The sequence below is a fragment of the Crocuta crocuta genome, unplaced genomic scaffold (assembly GCF_008692635.1).
Source record: "Crocuta crocuta isolate KB4526 unplaced genomic scaffold, BGI_CrCroc_1.0 scaffold127, whole genome shotgun sequence".
NCBI lineage: Eukaryota > Metazoa > Chordata > Mammalia > Carnivora > Hyaenidae > Crocuta > Crocuta crocuta.
Window position 1 is genome coordinate 8,305,362 of NW_027532008.1, and position 24,277 is coordinate 8,329,638.

General features: G+C 47.6%; 1 long non-coding RNA gene across 2 annotated transcripts; it reads left to right on the forward strand.

The window, feature by feature from the left end:
• The first annotated feature begins 3,517 nt into the window (after positions 1 to 3,517).
• LOC144241247 (uncharacterized) lies at positions 3,518 to 21,478 on the forward strand. 2 transcript variants are annotated; one of them, XR_013337994.1, is made up of 3 exons: positions 3,518 to 3,938; positions 19,779 to 19,950; positions 20,930 to 21,478. It is a non-coding gene; the product is annotated as an uncharacterized LOC144241247 (long non-coding RNA). The 2 variants fall into 2 exon arrangements; XR_013337995.1 differs by lacking the exon at positions 3,518 to 3,938 and adding an exon at positions 18,254 to 18,342.
• The last annotated feature ends 2,799 nt before the right edge of the window (positions 21,479 to 24,277 follow it).

The window sequence follows — 24,277 nt, forward strand, 5'->3', positions numbered from 1 at the left end:
ATATATTTTTTTTTTTTTAAGAAAAAAACATCTATAATTTTGTGAGTAATTTCCAGGCTCCAGGAACTTCTCACTTGTCAACAGATCTGGTCCTCGCAATAGCCCTGCAAGGTACGTTTTTATTATGATCCTCAGTGTGTAAATGATGACACCGGCCTCAGAGGTAAAGGGAATCCAAAGGCACAGCCAAGATTTGAACCCAGGACAACGGCTCCTCCTTTGGCACCATGCCCATCCCTCACCTGCATGGGAACTTTCCATGACCTCCTTAATCGTGATCCCCCATCCCCACCCAGGAAACGCGCCCTCATGGGGACAGTTGCTGTCCACATGGGGACAGGCCTATGGATAGGACTGATTGGTCTGTGGCTCCCCTGGGCTCTCAGAGGCAATGAAATGCAATGACGCATTCCCACCAAAGTTGAAGCAGGTTTTTCTCCCTCAAAGACTTTGTCCCTGTGAGGTTGGACCCCAGTCCCAGTCTCCAGAGAATGGAGAAGCCTGATTTGCCCTCCCTGGGAGCAGTCCGGGCCCTCCCAGGAGCTAGGCCGTTGCCATGGCACCCACCTCAGCTCCTCTGAGGCTGGGCCCAGCCGGCGCGGTCCAGATAAGCATCAGATCATGCCAGGCTGGTGGCAACGTTGCCAAGGGGATGCCGGCCTTCAAGACGCCCTGGTGCTGTGAATACTGATGAGGAGCCAGAGGGACACAGGGAGAGGAGTTCCAAAGGACATTGCCCTCCTTGGGGCTGCTCCTCCACCTCAGAAAAGTCCCTGCTTGTTGAAGTCTCTCAGAGTGCCTAGCACTGTGCCTGGCAACTGGTGGGCGCTCCTGCACTCACTCAGGCAATGTTTGCTGAGCACACTTGCATGCCAAGCACTGGGCATGGGGGGAGAGTGAAAACACACAGCACGGGCCATTGTGGAGCTTACATTTTAGTGGAAGAGGGAGCTACTAATGAGTGTGACAAATGCCAGCAAGGGAGCTCCATGGAGCTTGCCTGACAGGGAGAATTTGACCTAATCAGGGAGGTTGGAAGTCTACTTGAGTTGAGATCCATATGCAGTGGTGTTCATTAGAGGAGGGGGAAGGGGAGGGGAGAAGGGAGAGGGGAAGATGGTGGAGGGAAGATGGGGAGGAGGGTGGGAAGGAGGGGGAGGAAGAGGAAGGGAGAAGGAGAGGGGAAAATGGTGGAGGGGGAGGGGAAGGAGGGGAGCCCTGCGTTGCGCTCTGTGCTGAGAGCTCAGAGCCTGGAGCCTGCTTTGGTTTCTGGTCTCCCTTTCCTTCTGCCCCTCCCCTGATCACACACACTCTCTCTCTCAAAACTAAATAAACATTTAAAAAATTAAAAAAAAAAAAAAAGAAAGAAACAGAGCCAAACCCTCACCTATAACAGGAGAGGTGGGACTAGGCTGGCCCCAAGCCCACAGTCCCTTCCTCTATGAAATATGCCTTGCGCGTGTACACGGAGTGGTTTGCCCTGGGTCTCAAGATCCTTAGGAGCTGAATTACTTCTGTGGTCTTCATAGTTTTTCCCAGAGCCTGAGCCCCACTGCTCCCCCAACCCAGCTTCCCCTGCTTCTGGAATTCTCTGGCAGAAAGGAGTCAATCTCTATTTAGGTTCATGGGACTTCATATATCCATCCATCCGTCCATCCACCCATCCATCCATCCATCCACCTGTCCATCCAAGAAGCAAGTATTAGTGCCTACTGTGTGCCATGCCCTACTATGTTCTGGAACTACACAGATCAAAAGAAGCACAGCCCACAGGCCAGTGCTGCTCTCTGCCCACCAAAGCTATCAGAGAACAGTTACCAAATCTGACTTCTGGAAGGGCCCAGGGACTTGTCAAAGGTGACAGTCTGAAAACAGGTCCAGAAAGTCCTTCTTTTCTCCACCTCCAGTAAGGGCTGGGCCAGAGGCTGCAGATCTGTGGGGGAAAAAACTGAGCTCAGCTGGTGCTTGTCCCTCACGAGCACCAACAATTAGTAAACATCTTGCAGAGTCTGGGCAGTGTCATGACAGTTGGATTTCCCCCGGCCCAGACAGCTTGCTGAGATCTTTCTAGAGGCAGATTGTCACGGCTCCTCTGTCAGCAACAGCTCAGGAGGCGTCTCTCAACATCTTGTCCTTCTCATCGACACTTTGGCCAGGCAGGAAGTCTAGAAGGCGGGCTCTCCCTTCCTCAAGAAGATTCTATAACATCTGGCGTGTATTCTGCATACCACTCTGTATACCACTGTATACATACTCTGTATACCACTCCCCACAACGATCCCGGAATGCAGGGGGTATTATCCCCATTTTCCAGCTGAAAACATTGAGTTTCATTGAGGAGGGGCACCTTACCCAAAATCAGACAGCTAGACAGTGGAGTGCTGGGTGGGACCCTGGGACTCCCTCGCCCCCGACGTAAGCCTGCATTAACTGTTATGTACTAAATTGTTTTGTAGCCCGGCAGCCCTACCCCAGGGGTAAGCGCTAGGCAGGATTGCGGTGTCTTCTGGGTTTCTGACCCCTTTGTTTGTGGGGATTAAGGAGGTCTGAGGGTCTTGGGGAGACCAGCAGACAGAGCACTCAGCTTATATGAAGGTTGTGTCTAAAAGTTTGGAATCTGGAATCCATTTGCCTAGGTAAGGTGGTGGCTGGATTTCCAGACTGGCCCTCAAAATCCCATTTGAGCCCTAAATACTTGGAGGATCAGTAGTAGTATTTCGGCTACCCTCAACTACCATTTACAACCTTGTTCCCGCAAGAAAGGCATCCTGAGATTTCACTTGGGAGACCAGCAACATATCTCTCCTCTTTGATGTCCCCCTACCCTCAAACCACAGCCTCAGAGCACCTCCAAAAGGGCAAGCATGGGCGCTCCACTCCTTTATTTATGAGGCAGAGACCCCTTTGAACACTGGCGAACACTCCTGTCTAAGATAGAGCCTGACACACAGCAGATTCTCAGAAGATTTTGCAACCCTCTCCCCCCAAAAAAGAAAGAAAAGTAAAAAATAGAAAATGGGGGTGGGGAGAACGGTGGGCAGGAGGGAAAAGTAAGAAGCCAGGAAGGAAAGGGTGATGTACAGACAGGAAGCCCGAGCTTTGCCAGGTGTTTGAGGGGCTACCAGCAGACGCTGCAGGTAGACCAGCCAGACGTGCCTGTGCTATACTTGGCCTCCACCTACGCACTGGCTTCCGGCTGGCTGGCCTGTCTCAAAGATAAAGAACTCTCTCCCATGGCAGGGAAGGCAGTCCTGGCTGTCCTCCGCGGGGACACAGATGCTGTGGTGCCAGCCACAGCCCCACCGGGTGCTGGCTGCCCATGCAGGGTTGTGAGGGCTGACGCTGTGCCTCACAAATGACTCCTTCCCACCCTGGGTGTCCATTTGCCCTTTCCTGATGGAAGTGACTTTGTCGGGCAGACAGGCATCGCTGGGCGTTGCCATGGTGATGGCTATGATGTCACCAAGAGTAAATCAAATCGCAAGTCTCACTGGTTGAGCAGTTCTGCGTCGGGAGGGTCATTAGGTCCAGAAGAGCTGGGACAGGGGAGTCACGGGGTGGGTCTGCAGCGCCACCATCTTCCACCCACCCCCTGCTTTGTCTCCTGAGATGAGGGTCATTTGTATATTTATTTATGCAAATAGTTCTTGAGTGCCTACTGTGTGCCAGCCACCAAGCTAGGCACTGGGAATGGAGCTTGGGATAAGAAGACAATGCGGTCCCTATACAGCTGCTCAGCTCACAGTCTAGTGGGAGAGATGGGCACACAAGAAAGTATACAATGACGCATCACTACCATTGTGGTACATGCTAGGAAGGAAAGTGCCGGAAGTGTATTCGTTTCCTGCGGCTGCCCTAACAAAGTACCACAGGTTGGGCAGCTTAAACAACAGAAATGTACTTTGTCACAGTTCTGGAGGCTGAAATCCAAGATTCAGGTACTGACAGGGGTGGTGTCTTCTGATAGCTCTCCTTGGCTTGCAGATGGCTGTCTCCTCCCGTGGTCTCCCCTCTGTGTGTTTGTCCTAATTTGCTCTTCTTATGAGAACAGCAGTCATTGGATAGGACCCACCCTAATGAACTCATCTTAACTCAGTTACCTCTTTAACAACCCTCTCCCCAAATACAGTCACATAGCGAGGTACAGAGGGGTTGGGACTTCAGTACGTGAATCTCAACCCATCACAGGAAGTTAGAAAATGTTTAAGAGGGGATCCAAGGTTGCAGGGTAGAAGAAACGGCACTTCCACAGAGACTTGGAGAGCTGGAAAGATTTCCAGGAGGGCAGATGGGGGAAGACAGGGATGAACTTCCAGGTGCAGGAAACAGATGTGGAAAGGTCAAGAGTGGAGAAGTGTCCTGGTGAGTTCAAGGAGTTAGAAGACCAGTGTGGCTGGAGTAGAGCGAGTCAGGGTGAATGGTGTAAGAGGTGGGAAGGTGTCAGATCACACAGCACCTTGTGGACAACAGTAAGAATCCGGACTTTTTTCCTAGGAGCAATGGGAAGCCATCAAAGGGTTTTAAACAAAGGAACAGCTGGATCAGAATGGTCTTTTAAACGTTTGTTATTTTTGAGAGAGAGTATGTGAACAGGGGAGGGGCAGAGAGAGAGAGAGGGAGAGAATCCCAAGCAGTCACTGCATTGTCAGCTTGGAGCCTGATACAGGGCTCAATCCCATGAACTGTGAGATCATGACCTGAGCTGGAATCAAGAGTTGATGCTTAACCCACTGAGCCACTCAGGCATCCCAATCAGAATGTTCTTTTAAAAGATATCTCTTCCAGAGGTTTCGGGGAGATGCCCATTATAGAGGCTATCATAGTAGCTCTGCTGTGGTAGTTTCTATTACTTGCCTTTAATTCTTTCTCCCTACCTGGCCCTCGGTATGGCTTCCCTTCTATGAGAGGAATGTTATTTTTCTGCCTCATCATTTTTGGGCTTAACTACTTGCTTCAGTAGAATATTAGTGGGTGTAACATAAATAGGGGCTTTGACTTGCAAGGTTTGGCTTATACTTTATGCAACTGCCATGTGCTATGAGAGCATGTCCTGTGCAGCTGCTGGTCCATGGAGAATGGGTAGACCTATAGAGAAGACAAGAACCTGACCTGTGGCTTGAGGAAGTATTGTCCCAATGACTCATAAGCTCATCATCGAGAAAAACATATGTTTGGGTGGCTTAGTTTGTTAAGTGTCTGACTTTAGCTCAGGTCATGATCTCACCATTCCTGAGTTCAAGCCCACGTCAGGATCTGTGCTGACAGCTCAGAGCCTGGAACCTGTTTCAGATTCTGTTTCCCTCTCTCTCTTTGCCCCATTCTCCACCTCTCAAAAATAAATAAACAGTAAAAAAGAAAGAAAGAAAGGCAATTTTGTTGTAGCAAACCACTGAGATTGGGGGGGGGAGGGTTGTTTGTTTCACAGCATTATCATAGCAAGAGCTGGCTAATGTACTAAGTGAGAGATGAGGTTGGCTTGAATGAAGGTGATGATGATGGGGCTGGAGAGAAGTGGGCAGATTCAAGATAAATTCTGTAGTTGTCAAATTATAGGTGGCAGTCCTGGGAATAGATCCACAAGGAATAGAGAGTAGAATGAAGAGAGGGACCAGGGTTCATTCTTGGGAGATCCCACCAGCTAATGAGCAGTGCATTAGTGTGTTTGGGCTGCCATAACAATGCCACAGGTAAACCTCATGGTTTTGGAGGCTGGAAGTCCAACATCAAGGTACTGGCAGAGTTAGTTTCTGGTGAGGCTGCCTGCCATCAGTGTCCTCAATGGCTTTTCCTCTTTTTTTTATGGACACCAGTCCTATTGAATTAGGACCCCACTCTTATGATTTAACCTTAATTATCTCCTTGAAGACCCCATCTCCAAACATAGTCACAATGGAGGGTAGGGCTTCAACATACACATTTCGAGGGGACACAATTCAATCCATAACAGGTAGCATCTCCTATGCACCTAGTACTGTGTACAAAACCAAAGCTGTCAGCCTTCTGAAGACATAGATGGGGAAGTCACACAGCTTCGCATCCAGGAAGGCATAGGGCCAGCTCAGACTGGAGGGTGCAAGAGAAACAGATTCCGTCTCTTGGTGGGAGGAGGGGCAAAGCCAAGTCTGAAGAAGGGCACGCAGGAGGGAGGGATTGTGTGCCCATCTTTGAAAGTGAGGATCACAGAGGCATCAAGGATGAATGAGTAGGAAACTTCAGAATCCACCCTGCTCCTCTGTTCACCACCAAGGGGCTTGACAGTTATCTGGAGGCAGAGAGACTTGTAGGCCATGATGCCCCCCAGCCCCTGCAGAGAGTTTCCCCTCTCCCTTCCTTTAGTCTGGCTGAATATTTGAGAACATCCACGCTGGAACCCTCCTCATTTGACAGCTCTGATAGGGACCTAGAATCATCTGAAGTGTGAAAATGATGGGCCCTCAGCATCTTCTAAAGGCCACGTGGCAGATGATATTGGATACCTAGGTTTTGCCCACCCAGCCCCCTTCCTCCTTTTCAGGATTATAGAGCTCTGATGCTGCTTTTGTGAGCATCCCCCTCCTTTACCATGGGCAGGATCTGTGGGGTTGTCAGTCAAGGTGTCCTGCCCATCCCCCAGCCAAGAGGTGAACAGAGAACAGGATGCTCCCGGAACTCAAGTCTCTAGGGAAGTCACATGGAGACAGTGTCGGGGTGGATATGACTCACCCACAAAAGCCCTCGCTGGGATTATGTTATAGTTTCTGCTGCCCAGATTCCTGCTCTCTTGTTCTTCTTGAGATCTGGTTGGTCTGTTTTGTTTCAGTGCTTCCTTTGATCTGTAAGCTTTCCCAAATCTTTCCAATACATTTCTTCTTTGCTTAAGCGAGCCTATGTGGATTTCTGCTCCACGCAGTCAGAGATCCCTAACATCGGTCTTGGCTGCAGACATCTGACATGGTGGCATAAAGGAACTTTGGCTCAAAAATGGGAGTCATAGGAAGGAGGGTCCACTGTCCTTTGGGGAGCAGGAGGTTGACCCTGGCGGGGAGGTCCCTTGCAATACCTTGATTACATGAGGGTAAGATGGATTCCAAAGCTTGCTCTGAATTTCTTTTCTATCTGTTCTGGATTGCCCCAGAGGCCACTGCGATGGGGGTAGGGAAAAGTTCCTGGACCACACACGACAGCATCAAATGCTGCCAGGAAACAGAGCTTTGAGTAAAGAGAGAGCCACTGTTAGCCCTCCTGATGGTTACTCTGGCAGAGCCATGGGTGCAAAGTCACTGCTGGGGACTCAAGGAAGGACTGGCTAATAGGAAATTGGGTGACTGTTTTTCAGGAAGTGTAGAGATGGGGTATCAGTAATAAGGGGTCCCAGGTTCCTCTGTTGGCTGGCTGTGTGGCCTTGGGTCAATGTCCTCATCTGTCAAATTGAGAGAAATGATAACCTTACCACATACAGGTTGTTGGAGGGATTGACTAAGTGCATACCAGGGCTTTCCAGACACACATCCAGAGTTTTCTCGATACATCTATCACTGGTGGAGCATTAGATCATTTCAATGGGTACACAGATAAGCACATTCTATTTTAACACTGAGTGTTTCTTTCTATGAGCATCAACATGAATAATGAGCATCCCATGACTGCAATTTTGTGGATATTATTTTTCAGGAGGAGGTCAAGTTAAAAGTTAATCACTTTAAAGAACAATATTAAGTAAATAATAAGACAGGTGGTCAAAGGATGTGACAATTGGGTTTGGGCGTGGTGCTTACAGAAAGGGTATCAGGTAGATGGACCTGGCTGGTGGGAGTGCGTGGGGCCATGGGAAGAAGGCCTGGCTGGATCTGGGTCCACCAGCATAAGAGGCTGGAGATCCCCATGGAATATTCTGCCTCGGGCAATGGTGAAGGGGCGCCTGAAGCTCCTACTGAACAGGGCCTTTTGGCCTGGACTTCTGTCTACTTCCTGATGCCATAAGGGTGGTGCCTGCTGTGCCCCAGGAGAAAAACTCTTGTCCCACGCCCCCACGGACGAGCCATGCTGTGTCTTCAGGAGCAGAGGAGGGTAGACTCCATCTGCTGCTCTTCTTGTGTCTCTGAGCTGATGCCTTCTCTCAAACAGGGCATTGGCTTTGGGATCAGGCAGGATAGGTTTAAATCCTGGTTCTGCCATTCACTGGCTCTGAAGCCTTGGTAAGTTTCCTTGTGTTCTTAGCCTCAGTTCCCTCATCTGTAAAATAGGGGCAATAGGATTTTTTGGAAAAGGTATACTCTGCCTAATTCCCATAATGGCTGATAAAGAACAGAATGGCCTGGTGACCTCCTGCAGCTGCTGAAGGGACCAGGTGAGACACCCTGGGAGGGCACCTAGCACAGGGCTCTATAAATATGCGCTTCCTTCCACTGCTTATACAAGGCTTCGGTTTGTCGGCCTGTGGGAGGGAGGGGTTATGGGAAGGCTGAGTGTCATCCTCTCCAAGATTTCTCCCGGCTCAAACCCACCCTCTTCTCTGTGCTAGACCTTGTTCTGCTGTGAACAACACCAGGAAGCAAAATAGATGTTATGTGTCTTCCTTCCCCTCTCCCTGTCCCCTCCCTCCGTATCAGGGCAGTGGGTCCAGAATCAGAGAGACCTGTCTTAGACCCTCAGCTCAGCCACTCACCAGCCTGATGACCTCATCTAAGTTCCTTAACCTTTGTGTGCCTCAGTTTTCTCATCTACAAAATGGGAAGACAAATTCCTACTCATTCTTCATCAATAAGATCAGGAATGTGAAACTGCTAGAGCATTCCTAGCACATAGTGGGTCCTGTCTCTTCCCTTCCTGGCAGAAACGCAGGGTGTCATGTTCCAAAATTGCATTCTACAACCTCACTTCACCCTCAGGGACCATTCCAGCTCCTCCTCTCCCCCCACTCTTTCTCTTACCCCTTCCCCTGCTGTGGACCCTGCAGGAGGTGAAGGAAGACATGAAACCACTGTGTTTATGTGTCCAGATCTCTTGGATTCGAGTGGAACAGGGGCAAGGGGCAGCTGGCTCAGTGACAGCAGCCTGGGAGGAGGGCCTTGGCTTTGGCAAGTGAATGCAATTAGTACTGATGAAGCCCAGCGATCCCTCTCCATATGGGCCTGTGAACTTGGCCATTGCACTCCTCTCAATAAACACTGATGAGCAATGTTTGAGCAGGCGCTGTCTCAAGGTGGGCAAGCAGGAAAGCAGGGGTGGGTCACAGAGATTAGCAACAAGAGCTATCATTTACTGAGTACTTAGCCTGGTTATTCTAAGAGCTTTGTGTGCATTACTTTGTTGAATCTTGATCTTTGCTCTTTTATGAATTTATGCTAATATGAATAATGATTGTAACCAGCATTATTTGTGCTGATTCTGCTCTAGGTGCTGTGTTGAGCACTGGACACACATTTTCTCAGTTATTACCCCAAACCCTATGAGCCAGGTACCATTATATCCACATCTTACAGGTGATAGAACTGAGATTCAAATAAGTTTATGGTGCTAAAACAGAGCTTCTCACAGTCTGGTGTACGTACAAAACAGCTGATAATCTTGTCCAATTCCAGATTGTTCAGATCCAGCAAGTCTGTGGTGGGAGCTAAGATTCTGCATTTCTAACAGGCCCCTGGGTGATACAGAGGCTTCTGGCCCAGACCACATGGGAGTTGAAAGGTCCTAGATCACCTAGCTGGAAAGTGACTGATCTGGGATTGGAACATGCAGCTAAATCAAGTGTGAGGCCAACTTGGAAGAGCACTGCTGTGAGAATGTATGAGAGGACAGAGGAAAGAGGGACTATTTCTGGCCAGAGGGTTGAAGGAAGGCTGCATGGAAGAGGTGGTTTGAGTAGGGCTTTCAAAGATGGGTAAGGTTTTGAAGAGGTTTAAGGGAAGGGGCATCTCAGAGCCCATCTCATGGAAAAAATACAAAGGAAGAGAAGAGTGGGGGTGTGTTTGGGGGATGTTATTGTAGAAGCATAAGGAAAGTGATGGGTTGAATTGTGACCCCCCCCCAACAAATTCATATGTTGAAGTTGTAACCCCGAGCATTTCAGAATGGGATTTTATTTTTAAAAAAACTTTTAATGTTTATTTATTTTTGAGAGAGAAAGAGAGAGAGAACTGGGGAGGGTCAGAGAGAGAGAGAGGGAGATACAGAATCTGTAGCAGGTTCCAGGCTCTGAGTTGTCAGCACAGAACCCGATGTGGGGCTCAAACCCATGGCCACAAGATCATGACATGAGCCAAAGTTGGAAGCTTAATGGACTGAGCCACCCGGTACCCCTCAAAATGGGACTTTAGTTAGAAGTAGGGTCATTTCTGATATAATTGGTCAAGATGAAGTCATGCTGGAGTAGAGGGGGGTCTTTAATCTCATATGATATGATGTCCTTAGAAAAAAGGGAAAGTTAAGTACAAAGCTGTGCACAGAGAGAAGACCATGTAAAGAGGGGAGCCACCAGACTGGGAAGGGGGCCTGGACCAGATCCTTCCCTAATGCCTTCAAGGGAGCATGGCCCTGAGGACACCTTGATCTTGGACTTCTCTCCCCAGAGTTGTGGGACAATACATTTCCATTGTTTAAGTTGCTCATCAAGTGGTACTTTGTTCCAGCAACCCTAGGGAAAGAATACAAGGTATCTGCTGTGCGTGTGTTGGCAGATGGCCTCAAGGAAGAACAATGCTTTTTGTACCTAAGCACTTCACTTTTAGACCCAAGAAGATCCCTTGGCCCAAGGGAAACAGGTAGGACAATGGCTAACTTGTTCCAGAGGGGCCTGTTCCTGGGACCTGGGTGAAAGCACATGTAAATGTGTACACACAAAGCTAAGTTAAGGCATAACTTGAAGCATTTCTAAGTACTGATCTCAGTCTCTTCCCCCCAGAGAAGGTTGTAAGTGATAAAATGGGGGCAGGAATAACCAGACATTGAGTCTTGCTGTGCTAGGCACACTCTATGCTTTAGTTCCGTCCCTACTGCACTCTTAGAAGGAAGATCTTGTTACTCTCATTTCATCGAGGATGAGACTGAGGGTTAAAGAGTTTAGGTCACTTACCCAAGGACGCATAGACAGGAGATGGCACAACAGACATGGGGACCCAATGGTCTACCTTCTCCCATCCCTCCTGCCATTACATGCGGTGTAATGACAGAAAAAGTGACCCAGAGCTGGGCTACGATTTGAGGATGGGAACGAGCCCAAGATCAGGAGGTTGGCGAAGAGATCTGTCTACAGAATTCTCACCATATGAGATAACAGCCCCCTTAATGTTCAAGCTACTTTGAGTTGCACCGTCTGTTGTTTACAACCAGAAGCTTCCTAACAGAATCAGCTGTTAAAATGAGCCAGGTCTTCAGGTCCAAGATAGATTGCAAGTGCTGCCTGTCCAGAGGAGCTAATAAACAAATCCTTATTTCCCCACCCACATTCTGAACCAACGAGAAATAAGAATGAGGGAAAGGCAGATGGAGCCCCAAAACATTGCCTTTACTAAAGATAAAGTTGCTATTGGAGAACATGGCTTTACGTGCCCGAGAGTGGGCTGCCTTATGTTACACCCAGAATAGGCAGACTTGCCCCCCTCCTGGGGTGTGGGCAGCTTTGGGCCGTGGAAGGGACTGCGAGAACAAAGCAGAACCTGGGTCCCCATGGAGACAGTGGGGAGGAAGGCTCTGGGCTACTGTCGCCAAGTTCCTCATCCCAGGTCACTTACCAATGAGCTAGGTCACTCAGTGGGGCAGACTTGTGAGGGATGGAGAGTGGTGAGTGGTGTCCAGAAGTGTTGCCTCTGTAGGATTCTCCAGGAGAGGGGAAGAAATTTTCTTCCAGGAGAGTAAAATTGAAAGAAATGAGAGAGAGAGAGAGAGAGAGAGAGAGAGGGAGAGAGGGAGATTATATAATATAAAGTTATTTTTGTTTTAAAAAATGGAAAAAACCTACACATGTACATATTTGTGTGAGCAAAGACAGGCATGGTAGACACCAAGACTACCCCCAAGGGATGAGGGTGGAGAGGCAGGGAAAGATGATATGTGGGAGTGGGGACAAGAAGGTACAAGGTTCTCACCCACTGGCAGCAGCCGGTCCCTTGGGGAAACTCAGATGACATTCTAGGATCCCATCTGGAAAGTGAGATAGGGTTATGGGTTTGGGTTGGAACTGGATTGTGCAGACTGTTCACAGGAGCATGAAGAAATCAGAGTGGTGTTCACAGAAGAGATGGACACTGACTGGGAGGCTGAGAGTGTAGACCAGTGGTTCTCAAAGAGTAGTCTTGCACCCACATCACCCGGAAACTTGTTACAAACACAAATTCTTGGGCCCCATCCCAGATCTGCTGAGTCAGAAACTTGGGGCAAGTCTTCACTAGCCCTAGGTGACCTTGATGTTTGGTAAAATTTGAGAAACACTGGTGTAGAAGGTACAGCTTTTGAGTCAGATCACCTGGGTTTAATCTTGGCTCTGGTTCTTAATAACTCTATGGCCTTTAGCAACTCAAGTAACTTCTGCGAGTCTCAAGTTTCTCACTGGGAAAAATAGGCATATTGTCATATTTTATTCACTGATTATTACTAGGTACACATGAGGCACCATTCTCAATACTGAGGTCAGAATTGAACAAACTGACCTCTGACCTCAAAGAACTAGTAGTCAATGGGTTATAATAAGAGCCAATATTTATGGAGCACCTGCAATGTGCCAGACATTATGCTGACTGATTTATGTGTATTATGTCATTTATTTATTTCTCAGAACACCTCTCTGTAAGGAAGGAACAATGATTATCCCCATGTTCAGATGGGGCTGAGTGACACATGGCCACTGAGTCTTGGCTAAGAGCCAAAGACAGGTTGTTTGACTCCAAAGCTGCAGACAGAGGAAATTCCACAGTTTTGAGGAAAGGGGAAGAAAGCCCAGCTTGAAGGCCCACTTTCTCACAGAAGAGGGATCAGAACTGCAAGAGAGGCTCACATAAATATGAGGGGAGCTTTATCAGGATCCTTCCTTGGGCTACTCTAAAACCCAAGTTTGGGGGGTAAATTTTCCCCCAACTTTCCATTTCAAAGGACTTACATTTTCAAAACTTTAAAGCTTTTGGCTCAAGGTCATTGCCTGAATTCTAGAACAAAGATTTAGGGCCAATGGCATGAAAGCATTGTCATGCCAAAACATCACCGCCATATTGAATTATTGGTTGTGTTTCCCTTTGGTCAATCTTTGTTCCCCCTGCCCTCCACTTCTACTGCCTCTTGCTGGGTTCTTATCTGCTGTCCTCTGACCTGTTCTGTGTCCCCTCAGGCTGACCACTTCACACCCATCAGTCAGCTGTCCGTAACTTCTAGCTTCTAGTTGGAAGTACCAAGAGGGGATTGGAAGGCAAGAAGAAAGAGAAATGGGGCCTCTATTCTCTCCACTCTCTCCTGCCTGGCTGTGGTGGGTCTCACTCACACCAGCTGTTGCTGCTTTTCTCTGTGCCACAGCCACTGTGGAACTCTCTCTTCCATGGCCTCTTTTCTTGTCCCTCAAGATCTGGAATAGTAAAAGCATTCTGCTATTGCTGCCCCCTTGGGTGCTTCACCATCCTTTATAGCTCCCCTTAACCCACCCACACCTCCTAAACAGTCTCTTTATTACATTCTCTTCCTGGCAAACCTTTTGAGGCTTCCATCTGCTTCCTGAGTGCGACCCTCGCTGATACAGACAGCACCATTCATGGCTAGCATTTATGGGGTGCTTTCACACGTGTGGCCTTGTTCTAAGAGCTTTTCCACGCTTTAACTCATTTAAGCTTCTCTGTGTAGTAGGTGCTCTCTCGCATTATTCTGGAATGAATGCTAGTTACCTTTGGCCAATGAACTTCAGGCAACGTTCCAGATGAAGGAAACAGGATGGTAAATCAAACAGAAGCTCCTGTAATGGTATCTGACTTTTATTACCATGCCGCAGAAGCTGATGTTGCAAACGCCTGATGCCTCTGTCAGTGACAGCCTCTTGTTGGGTTTATTTTTCCTCCCCCGCCCCCCGCCCCACTCTTTGAGTGCTGGAACTGTTTCTTATGCTGCTGGGCCCCTCCAAACACCCAGCACAGGCCAAGAGGCTGGCAGCAGATACGCCATGGGCTCCTGTGGACTGATTGATTGGCTGATACCGTGTGGCTGAATGAGTGGATGCTCGCCGAGCAGCTGCTGCCAGGGGAAAATTCCAAGTGCAAAATATTATTATTAATTATCACGATTGCTCTTTCAGCTGTAGGAACAGTGTCTGCTTAGAAGGAAGAGATAAGGTTTCCCTGCCAAAGCAAAAAAGGCTGATTAATGCTGATGGATTTTGTCCTCTGAGAGAAGGCTGCAGCGCGCTATTATTTTCTTTTGAATGACTTCTAGACCGAAGTTAATAAAACACAAAACCAAACCTGGATTTGAGGCCTGGCTAGGCCCAAGTCTGCGTGACCTTGGATGAATTACTTAACCTCTCTGTGCCTCAGAGTCTTTACTGATTAAATAAGTTAGGACTAGGTAATGTCTACGATTCCTTCTAGCAGTTGTCTGGAGACGCTGGGCAGTGCGACACCAGGCTCCCGCAGAGGGGCTGTACTCAGCCATCCTTTCTTCTTCCAGGGGGGATTCTCAAATGCCATGCCCCTGCCTCCTGGGCTCCTAAGGACGTGAGAGTTGAATGTGCCCTCCTTTCATGGTTGCAGGAGTCATGGGTACGGTGGGGAGAAGGGACAGAGGTAGGAGGCTGACACAGAGTCCCTCTCCCTTCCTCTTCCTCTTCCTTCTTCATGGTCACAATAAGAACATCCCCCAACTCCACGTTGGAGACTTTCTGTGGTGCCCATCACCATTATCAGCACCTTATAGAAATGAATCTTTTTAATCCTCATGACACCTTCATGAAGGGTAAGTTGTTACTGCCCTTTCCTTACTTGTGAGGAAACGGAGGCACAGAGGCTTTCCGTCCCGTCTCTGAGGCCACAGAGCTGGAAGTAGCATCCGACCTCGGAGCTGGAAGAACCCTTAGGATCAGTGTAGCCCAGGTCTCAACTCTGCTTTCACACTGGAATCACCTGGAGAGTCTGGAAAATGCTGGTGCCTGGGTCCCACCCAGAGATTCTGAGTGGGTTGGGAGCCCATCTGGGTTCTGGGTTTCTAAAAAATCTCTCCCAGATGATCCTAACATGCAGCGTAGTGTGAGAAGCACAATTTCATCTAATTACCTATTTGCAGATGAGGGAGTTGAGGCTCAAAGGAGGGAAGCAGACTTACCTGAGTTTCTCTACCATGGGTGGCCCTGCCCCACAGCCCTCTGGTGGGAGTTCAGAGGAAGTGATGGCTATGGAGGAGCTGATCTTGCTCTATGAGCCCCCTCTGAGTCTCCCTAGGGTATCACAGGGTGGGGGATGTTTCTCACGACCTCCCCCCACCCATCAGGCTGACATCAGCCAGCCAAACCTTGAGGTAACTGGAACCCCCATGGACGGGGCAGAGTCAGAGGAGATTGGAGATGGAGGCCTTGCTGGGGTCAGCCCTGGGGACTTAATTATCCTTCCTCTTGGCCTGAGCCTTTGTTCTTATCCTCTCCCAGCACGTGATTTCCTGAGCAGAGGACTTACAAGTTTGAACTGGTGGGGATTGCCAGCATCTGACCCCCAAGCACATGGGAGCTTGGACCAAAACAAATCCTAAGAGTAACTGCCTAACAAGGGCTTCCTATGACTCAGACACCGTGGATGTTCTTTCACTTAAGCCTCACAAATATAAGTGGAAAACATTATGAGTTTTACATTTCAATTGTAGGAATGGAGGCCTAGAAGAGTTAAATTATTTGCTCAAGGTACATTAGCTAGTAAGTGACAGATGGAGATTTGAACCCAGGTCATCTGCCGACGTTAGCCTAAATTCCACCTCCTCCTGGGAGCCTTCCCTGGAAACCAAGATAGGCCAGAACAGATCTTTTTAGTATGCTTCTCTGTCTGTAGTTACTTACCTCCCTTTATAATTAAGTATTCATCAGTGCTGTTGTTCAAGGAGGCTTTGTCTCTCCCACTAGACTGTAAGCTTCTTGAGGGGGGCTATTTTTGCTCACACCCCCACATCTCCAGTTCTCAGCATAGTGCCTACTGCCACCTGATAAGTGTTGAAAGAAAAGATGAATGGTCTAAATGATCCCAAAGTCAATATTTATACCCATGCTACAATCTTACCTTTACATCAACTAGTTGGGAAAATTAGCCTTTTAAAAAAAATGTTTATTTATTTTTGAGAGAGAAAGAGACAGAGCTTGAGCAGGGAAGGGGCAGAGAGAGAGGGATACACAGAATCTGAAGCAGGCTCCAGGCTCTGAGCTGTCAGCAAAAAGCCCGATGTGGAGCTGAATTCACGAACTGTGGGCTCATCACCTGAGCCAAGATCAGCTGCTTAACTGACTGAGCCACCCAGGTGCCCCCAAAATTAGTTTCTTTTAAGAAAGGCGGTGCTCTGCTGCGCCTGGGTGGCTCAGTCAGTTAAGCATCTGACTCTTGACTTCAGCTCAGGTCATGGTGTCACAGTTGTGAGATTGAGCCCAGCATCAGGCTATGTGTTGAGTGTGGAGACTGCCTGCGATTCTCTCTCTCTCTCTCTCTCTCTCTCTCTCTCTCTTTCTCTCCATCTTTCTCTTCCTCTCCCCTGCTCATGGTCTTTAAACAAACAAACAAACAAACAAACAAACAAACAAACAAACACTTAAAAGAAAGATGGTGTCCCAGAATGAAAAAGCTCTGGGGTCCTTGCCATATTAAGGATGCTGGGAACCCCTGAGAATTTTTAACCCAATAAAAAAAAATCTGAAAGATTCCATCACAGTTATATATTCCTTATGCATGTTCATTGGCCCAGTGGAGGCTAAATGGCCTGAGCTGAGCAGGTAGCTATCTAGCCATTCAATTGGATCATCAAAATTCACTAAGCATTGCTTAAGCACCCAGTTATAGCATCTAGGATTGCATGTAGCATGTGGCAGAAGCCTGTCCAATAGAGTCATCACACTGGAGTTTGATTTTTATATCTTACAACCAGTTCAGAAGACGAAAATCCCAGGAGCTCACAGCTACTCAAGGAAGCCCTTAAGGACTCAGGATTCTTCCAGATGCCTGCTCAGCTATCCCCAGTGTGATTTTTCATCCTCATGGTCACAAGATGACTGCCCTACCTTGAGGGGTAGGGTTCAAGGTTATAGGCAAGAAAATGAGAAGAGAGTGTGCAGGTATGAGGGACTAAAGGCAAAGAGCCAAATGGGTCTAACCATTTATCAGAAAAGCCATGGCTTTTCTAGAAGCCCACACTATAGAACTCAACTTGCACCCCATTTGTCCTAGCCAGGTCATACGGCACCTGAGCTTCACGGGAGCCTGGGGAAGTGACTATTTTTAATTAAGCATGTTGCCTGGTTGGGACTTTGTTAGAAAGGAAGATGGGAAGGATGGATGTCGGTAGGCCACTGACAATATCTCTCATGTAGGCTCTGTGCTATGCATGTGGAACATGAAGATGTATAACATATGGTCCCTTCCCACCATTGTGTGTACTATCTGGTAGACGAGCCAGACACAAAAACAGCCTTTTAGAGTACTGCATATATATTGTTAGAAGTGTGGTGGGAGCCCAGAACAGTAAGGAGAGAGCATGTGGATTACCTGGGGGAGTTGGGTTGGTATCACAAAGAAGATGACATTTCGACATTTGAGATCGAAGACAATGGGGCAATAGTTTGCCAAGTAAAGAGAACAAGACCCTAACCTTTCAAAATCTGGTCTCAAACTCCCTGTTAGCCCCAGCTCTTGGGATTATTCCATTCTGAACGCTTCAGACCCACATATAATTGGATCTATTTGTCCTTCTTTGGGACAGGTCTTGAAGGATGAGTAGGAGTTTGGAAGACCAATCGTAAGAACCTGGCCATTCAAAATCTGGTTCCAGTATCTTTCAGCCTCAGCTGTTGGGATATTGCACCATGCAGGCTTTAGAGCCCCCCAGACAACTTGCCATTCCTGCATAGTCTGTAGTTTGTCATTTCTCCATGCCCTCCCCTCTGTGCACAGGCTGTTTTTTTCTGGAATACCCCTCCCCCTTGATTTTCTGAGATATGGAAAATCTGTGGTGACTCATCCTTGGCCAGCTGTTTGGAGGGTGAGAAAGGACTTCATCAGAGTGAGATATATGCAGGAAATTAGATAGCAGTCACATGGCCCAGATCTTGGCTTTGCTGGTTGTAGAAACGAGAGAAAAGAGGAAACTAACTTCATGAACTCTGATCACGCGAGGACCACTAGATGCATCATCTGATCCCTGAAACAGCCCTGTGTGGTAGGTATTTTTATGTGCGTTTCATAGCCTGGGAGATCAGAACTCTGCAAGGCAAAGCAGTTTGTCCACTATTGCATAGTAATAAGCGACACACTGCCTGTCTAATGCCAAAGCCTGAGCTTCACCCCTTCCATCAAACCGCAATGGTCTTCTTGGTGCCTTTCCTTGTCCTGGGTTCTGCCTTGTTCCTGGAGGTCAGCCATTCTGTTTAGAGGTTTTACTTCTGGGTATTCCAGGTGAAGTGTTTCTACTTAAGTCTCTCTGCTACTCTTGACCTTCATTTCAAGCTAGAGCAGTGATTCTCCAATGGAGGAGGGAGTGGTTTTCTCCCCCAGGTGGTATCTGAAAGGGCTGGAGACGTTTTTGGTTGTCACACTGGGCAAGTGGGCAACCACCGTCATCTAGAGGGGAGAGACCAGGGATGCTGTTTAACATTCTGCAGCGTGCGGGACATCCTTCCACAACAAAAAATGATCCCACCAAAATGTCAGTAGTGTGGAGGATGAGAAACCCGAGTTAGAGTTAGTCTCTTTGAACACTGAGGAAGCAGGTTCTTTCTGAAAGGTTCCCTGATCGATCTCTGCTGTGTTTGCTCCTCCCACTCTTAATGGTGCAAAACAATGACATTATCCTTCACTGGAGGGTAATCGGTGCTGATTGCGTTGGTTTCCATGGATGGGCTGCAGGGGTGGGAGGTCTCCTATCTCCACCCATCTCCTAAATTCTTGCTCATCTTAATTGATTCTTTGAAACTGTAATTCTCTCAAAGATTTGGCCTCCAGAGTCAGGCAGCCTGGGGTTTGGATTATGAGCACATAACTTACCTGGAACAAGTCATTTAACTCCTGGAAGACTCAAGGTCTATCTTCAAAATGGAGATAACAAGAGCACAGAGCTGATTAGGGTAGTTTCGAGGATTTGATGTGATGTTTCCCATGAATCAGAGTGTCCAGGCAGATGGTAAATACTCAATATGTGTCTGGAATTATTGTTACTCTGAGTGTCTTATTTCACCTGTTAGCTCTTTTTGGAGCCATTTTGTGTCTTTGGAAAGCATCTGGTAGGGTGATAAGGAAACAGACACTGAAGTGAGGCATCCTAGGGTTCAAGTCTGTTAGTTCTGCCAACTTGCTGGCCATGGGACCTTGGTAAGCTTCCTTCTCTGACCCTCATTTTCTCATCTGAAAGCTGAGACAATACTCTGACCTTGTAATTCTTGTAAGGATTAAGGTGGTTAACTGTCTGATACTTCATAGGTGCTCAGTAAACCATGCTGCCCTCCTCAGAACACTGTCAGTGAAGCAGAGATAAAACTCAATGCACAGACTCATTTGGGGCTCTCTGATGAAATTCAGTATTGAGAATGTTGTTTAGGAACGGTATTCCCAGATTACAAGAGCTGAAGATGAATGTGCATTTGTTTCATTTCTCTGCAGGAGTTAGCAAGCAGAAGAGAAATATTTAGACAGCAATGAGGAAAGAGGGTGTTTCGCTGGAAACTTCCGTTTGGCCCTCCAGATCTACTCTCCACTGTTCTGTGCCCCCAGAAGGCTGGACCACAAGGGCCATATCCATGACTTCTGCCATTTTTGAGCCTCGATTGGCAAGGTAGGGAAGAGAGTAAGGTAGGGTTGTTCATTTCCATGACCCCCCTCCCTGTAGCTTCCCAGCCAGCTGGGCTGGTCCCCAAAGGCCAGAGTTTCTATTCAGGCAACTCTGCTTCCACAGAATGTTCTCTCTGTTCAGGTTCCTACTGATGGTTCCCTGCCCCCATCCCTGGCAGCCCAGAGGTAGTAACAGATCCCCACGGTTGCCTGACCCAGCATCCTGTGCTCTCCCTCATGCTGCCCCACACTCTCCCCACACCTCTGCAAATGGTCCTTTTATTAAACTCACCCAAAATTATCCAATTTGAGTGTGTGGTGCACTTGCTGGTAGCACTTAAATGATAAAGAGGAACCCATCACAGGCACTCATCCAGAGGTTTCTTGCAGGCCCCTGGTTCTCCCCGTGGAGGTCTGTATGGGTTTATATGGCTGCTGTAACAAAGCACCACAGACTGGGCAGCTTAGACAATAGCAGTCTGTTTCCTCCCAGTTCTAGAGGCTGGAACTTTGAGATGAGGGTGTTGGTAGAGCCCTTCTGAGGTCGTGAGGGAGGGATCTGTTCCCAGCCTTTCTCCTTGGCTGGTAGATGGTCTTCCCACTGTCCATGAAGGGGTCTAAATTTCCTCTTCCCATGAGGACATCAATTACACTGGATTAATGCCCACCCAAGTGACATTATGTTAATTTAATTACCTCTTTAAGACCCTCTCCCCCAACATAGTTCCAATCTAAAGCCCTGGGGGTTAGGACTTCAACATATGAGTTTTTGTGGGGATACAGTTCAGTCTGTAACTTGGTGGTTGAGAAATAGGAATGTGACCACTGGGTAGGGGCAAGACTGAAGAAGGCAGTGGGGACCCAGCAGCATTCAAGAGGGATGAGGTCACCGTTTTCAAGGGCTAGCATTCTGGTTGGGTGGGGAGAAAGAGCAAGAAAGAGATAGATCACATACAAATCAATAAACAGAACTATTCCAACAGTGACAAATCCGGAATACGGCAGAATGACTGGGCCAGCTCACACAGGTCGGGGACAGCCTCTCTGAAGAAGCCATTCGAAAGCAGATACAGGATGGAGACAGAGAAATCACCACTCCGACTTCCCTGTTTGCGGCAGTGCATTCTGGGAGAGGAATTGCAGCAAAGAAGCAGGGAGAGGTTTTCATCCAGAGAGCAACTTTTGCTGATGTAGAGAGCAAGAGAATTGGGAGAGGAAATTTTAAAACAAGATTAAGCAAGCCTCATTAGGGTGGGCCTTTTTCCAGGACATTCTGTTCACACAGCAGCCATCTCTGTATTTGGGCTTTACCTCCTCTTTCGCTGGCCTGCCCAGCAACAAAGTACAGCCTGGCTCCGCCCTGTTCGAATGACCACCAGGCAGTGCAGGACCTAGATGTGCCGCTTCTATGTACAGAGATGACTGGGCATTCCCACCAAACCAATCACAGCTTCCCTGTGGTCTGCCAGGCAGCACAGAGGATTATTGTACTAGAGCCAGGCTCATATTAAAATATTAATTTACATTTAAAATGTTTCCAATATGTCCATGGGGATCTCCATTCCATATGTTTGCAAGAGCTCTGGGGCCAGCCGTGTGTTTGGTTTTGAGTGTTTTAAAATGAAGGCTAAAGGTGACTTGCAGTAAAGCGGTGCGAGTGATAGCATCAGAGGCTGCTAGGGGGGCAAAAGACCCTAGAGATAGTCTCCTTTAACTAGCTTTGTCTCCTCCTTTCCTCCCTCCCTTCTTTCCTTTATTCTAAAAATGGGTTAAGCTGATGACTTGTATCAGTTTCTTAGGACTGCTATAATAAATGACCACAAACTTGGTGGCTTAAAACAACACAAATTTATTATCTGACAGTTCTGGAGGTCAGAAGTCCAAAATAGACCTTATGAGGCTAAAATCAGGCTGTTCCTTCTGGAAGCTCAGGGGGAGGATCCTCTTCTTTGCCTTCTCCAACTTCTAGAGGTTATCCACATTCCTTGCCCCATGTCCACTTCTTCCATCCTCAAAGCCAGCAATGCATAGTCAGGTCTCACTCTGACTCTCCTGCTCCCTCCCTTACTTATCAGGACTCTTGCGATTCTGTTGGGCCCAGTTGGCTAGTCCAGAATACTCTCTATCTCAAAATCCTTAATTTAATCACATCTCTGTAGCCTCTTTTGTCACATAAGGTGACATATTCACAGGTTCTGGGGATTAGGTGGCAGACATCTTTGGGAGGTCATTATTATGCCTATGACACTACCCCTCAAGCAGTTCAATTTCTCCAAGTGACATGCTTGCATACCTTATTCACAGTGTCCAACAATGCTGGGGATCACTGCTTAGTTGTGCAATTATTGGTTTAATGTCTCTCTTCCATAACTGGACAAAAAGTTCTCCAAAGGAGGTAATCAGAGATGTTTTTACTATTACCATAACTTTCTCAGAGCTTCCTAGCAGCCCGGGCAAGGGAGGAAGCACGGTGAGAAGAGATGATGAAGATAAAACAACGGCTAACATTGAAGGACCTCTGTGCCAGCAATATTCCAAGTGCTTTTATCCTATTCAATTCACACTTTGTAAAGGAGGGGCTATCATCTACTACAAGCAAGTGACATAGTAGGGGTTTGAAATCCACACTCTTAACCACTATGTCATACAAGCACCCTCAAATAGTAGTTCATGTGCTATAAGAGAAGTCTGAGAGGCAGAAATGAAGGAGGGAGAGATCAGTTTTATGGACATGTCAGCAAAAACTTTCTAGAGGATGTAATAAATGGAAGGCAGTGAGGGGTGTGCCAAGTTAGGGGGGGTTTGGAGGGAGCAGGAGGATTGTGGGGGAAAGTAGGACAGGACGTTCCAGGTGGAGGAGACTGTGTGAATCAAGTCCCAGGCAGGAAATTGGCTTGGTGTTTTCTAGAAATCAAAGATAATACAGTACTGCTAGAGCTTAGGTGGTAACAGATAGGACACAAGTCAAGAAATAGGTTTGACTTCAGGCACCTGGATTGTTCAGTCGGTTGAGCATTTGACTTCAGCTCAGGTCATGATCTCACCATTTGTATGTTCGAGCCCCGCATCGGGCTCTGTGCTGACAGCTCAGAGCTTGAAGCCTGCTTCAGATTCTGTGTCTTCCTCTCTCTGCCCCTCCTCCGCTTGCATTCTGTCTCTTTCTCTCAAAAATAAATAAAAACATTAAAAAAAAAATAAATGGGACTGACTCTGAGGATGCCATGGGCCATCAGAGGCCTTTTGATACAGAAGTTTTAACAAAATTAGTTTTCTCACCATGAGGAGGAAGGACTGCAGGATTGAGATGCTAAAGGCAAAGGGGCAAACGGAGACAGTGTGAATGGGAAGCCTAGTGCTTGAACCCAGAGTTTTGTGGCTCCAGTCCAGGGCATTCTCAGCTAAGTCTCTGAGCCCTCCGAAAGACCTCACCACCATGCACAAATCCGGAGGGGAGGGGTGGTATATCCAACCCTCTGCTGTTTGGAATGAATACATTTGAAGTCCAATCACTGTTTTAGAATCAGTCAGAGGGAACAGAATTGTACGAGAGAGAAATGCATTTACTTCTTTTTAAAAAAATTTTTTTTATAATTTATTTCTGAGAGAGAGAGAGACAGTGTGAGCATGGGAGGGTCAGAGAGAGAGGGAGACACAGAATCTGAAACAGGCTCCAGGCTCTGAGCTAACTGTCAGCACAGAACCCAATGTGGGGCTCAAACCCATGAACCATGAGATCATGACCTGAGCCGAAGTCGGATGCTTAGCCGACTGAGCCACCCAGGCGCCCCAGAGAAATGCATTTAATTCTTAACTCACAGCCCCTTGCTTCAAGAAGCTTGCCTTGCTCAATTCATTCAGAAATTATTTCTCCCTCCTGTGAACACTTTCCACTATTGTTTCTGCCACTCACATTCATTCAATCAACAAATACTTACTGAGTACCTACCATGTGCCAAGCACCGCATTAGGCACTATGTAGACTCAGAAATGAACAATCCTGACGTGCTCTTTGCACTTGTGGGGTTTATTGTGGTAGGAGAGTAAAATATCAAACACATAAATGCATGCATCATAACATTTTAAGTGTGGTGAACCCTGGGAAGGAGTTGAGAGGGTGCCTGGAAAGGCTGTGAGAAGGAAGGTGATTATGGCAGATTGCAACACTGGTTCCGGTTCAAGGAGACACTACATGTGACTTTGTCCTGTGGCTTTGGAAGTTTCTCCCATAACAGCAGGGTGTGTTTCCATATCCCGTTGACTTTTGGCATGACTATGTGACTTGTTTCGGTCAGTGAGATGAAACAGAGATGACAGTGATCCAATTACAAGTG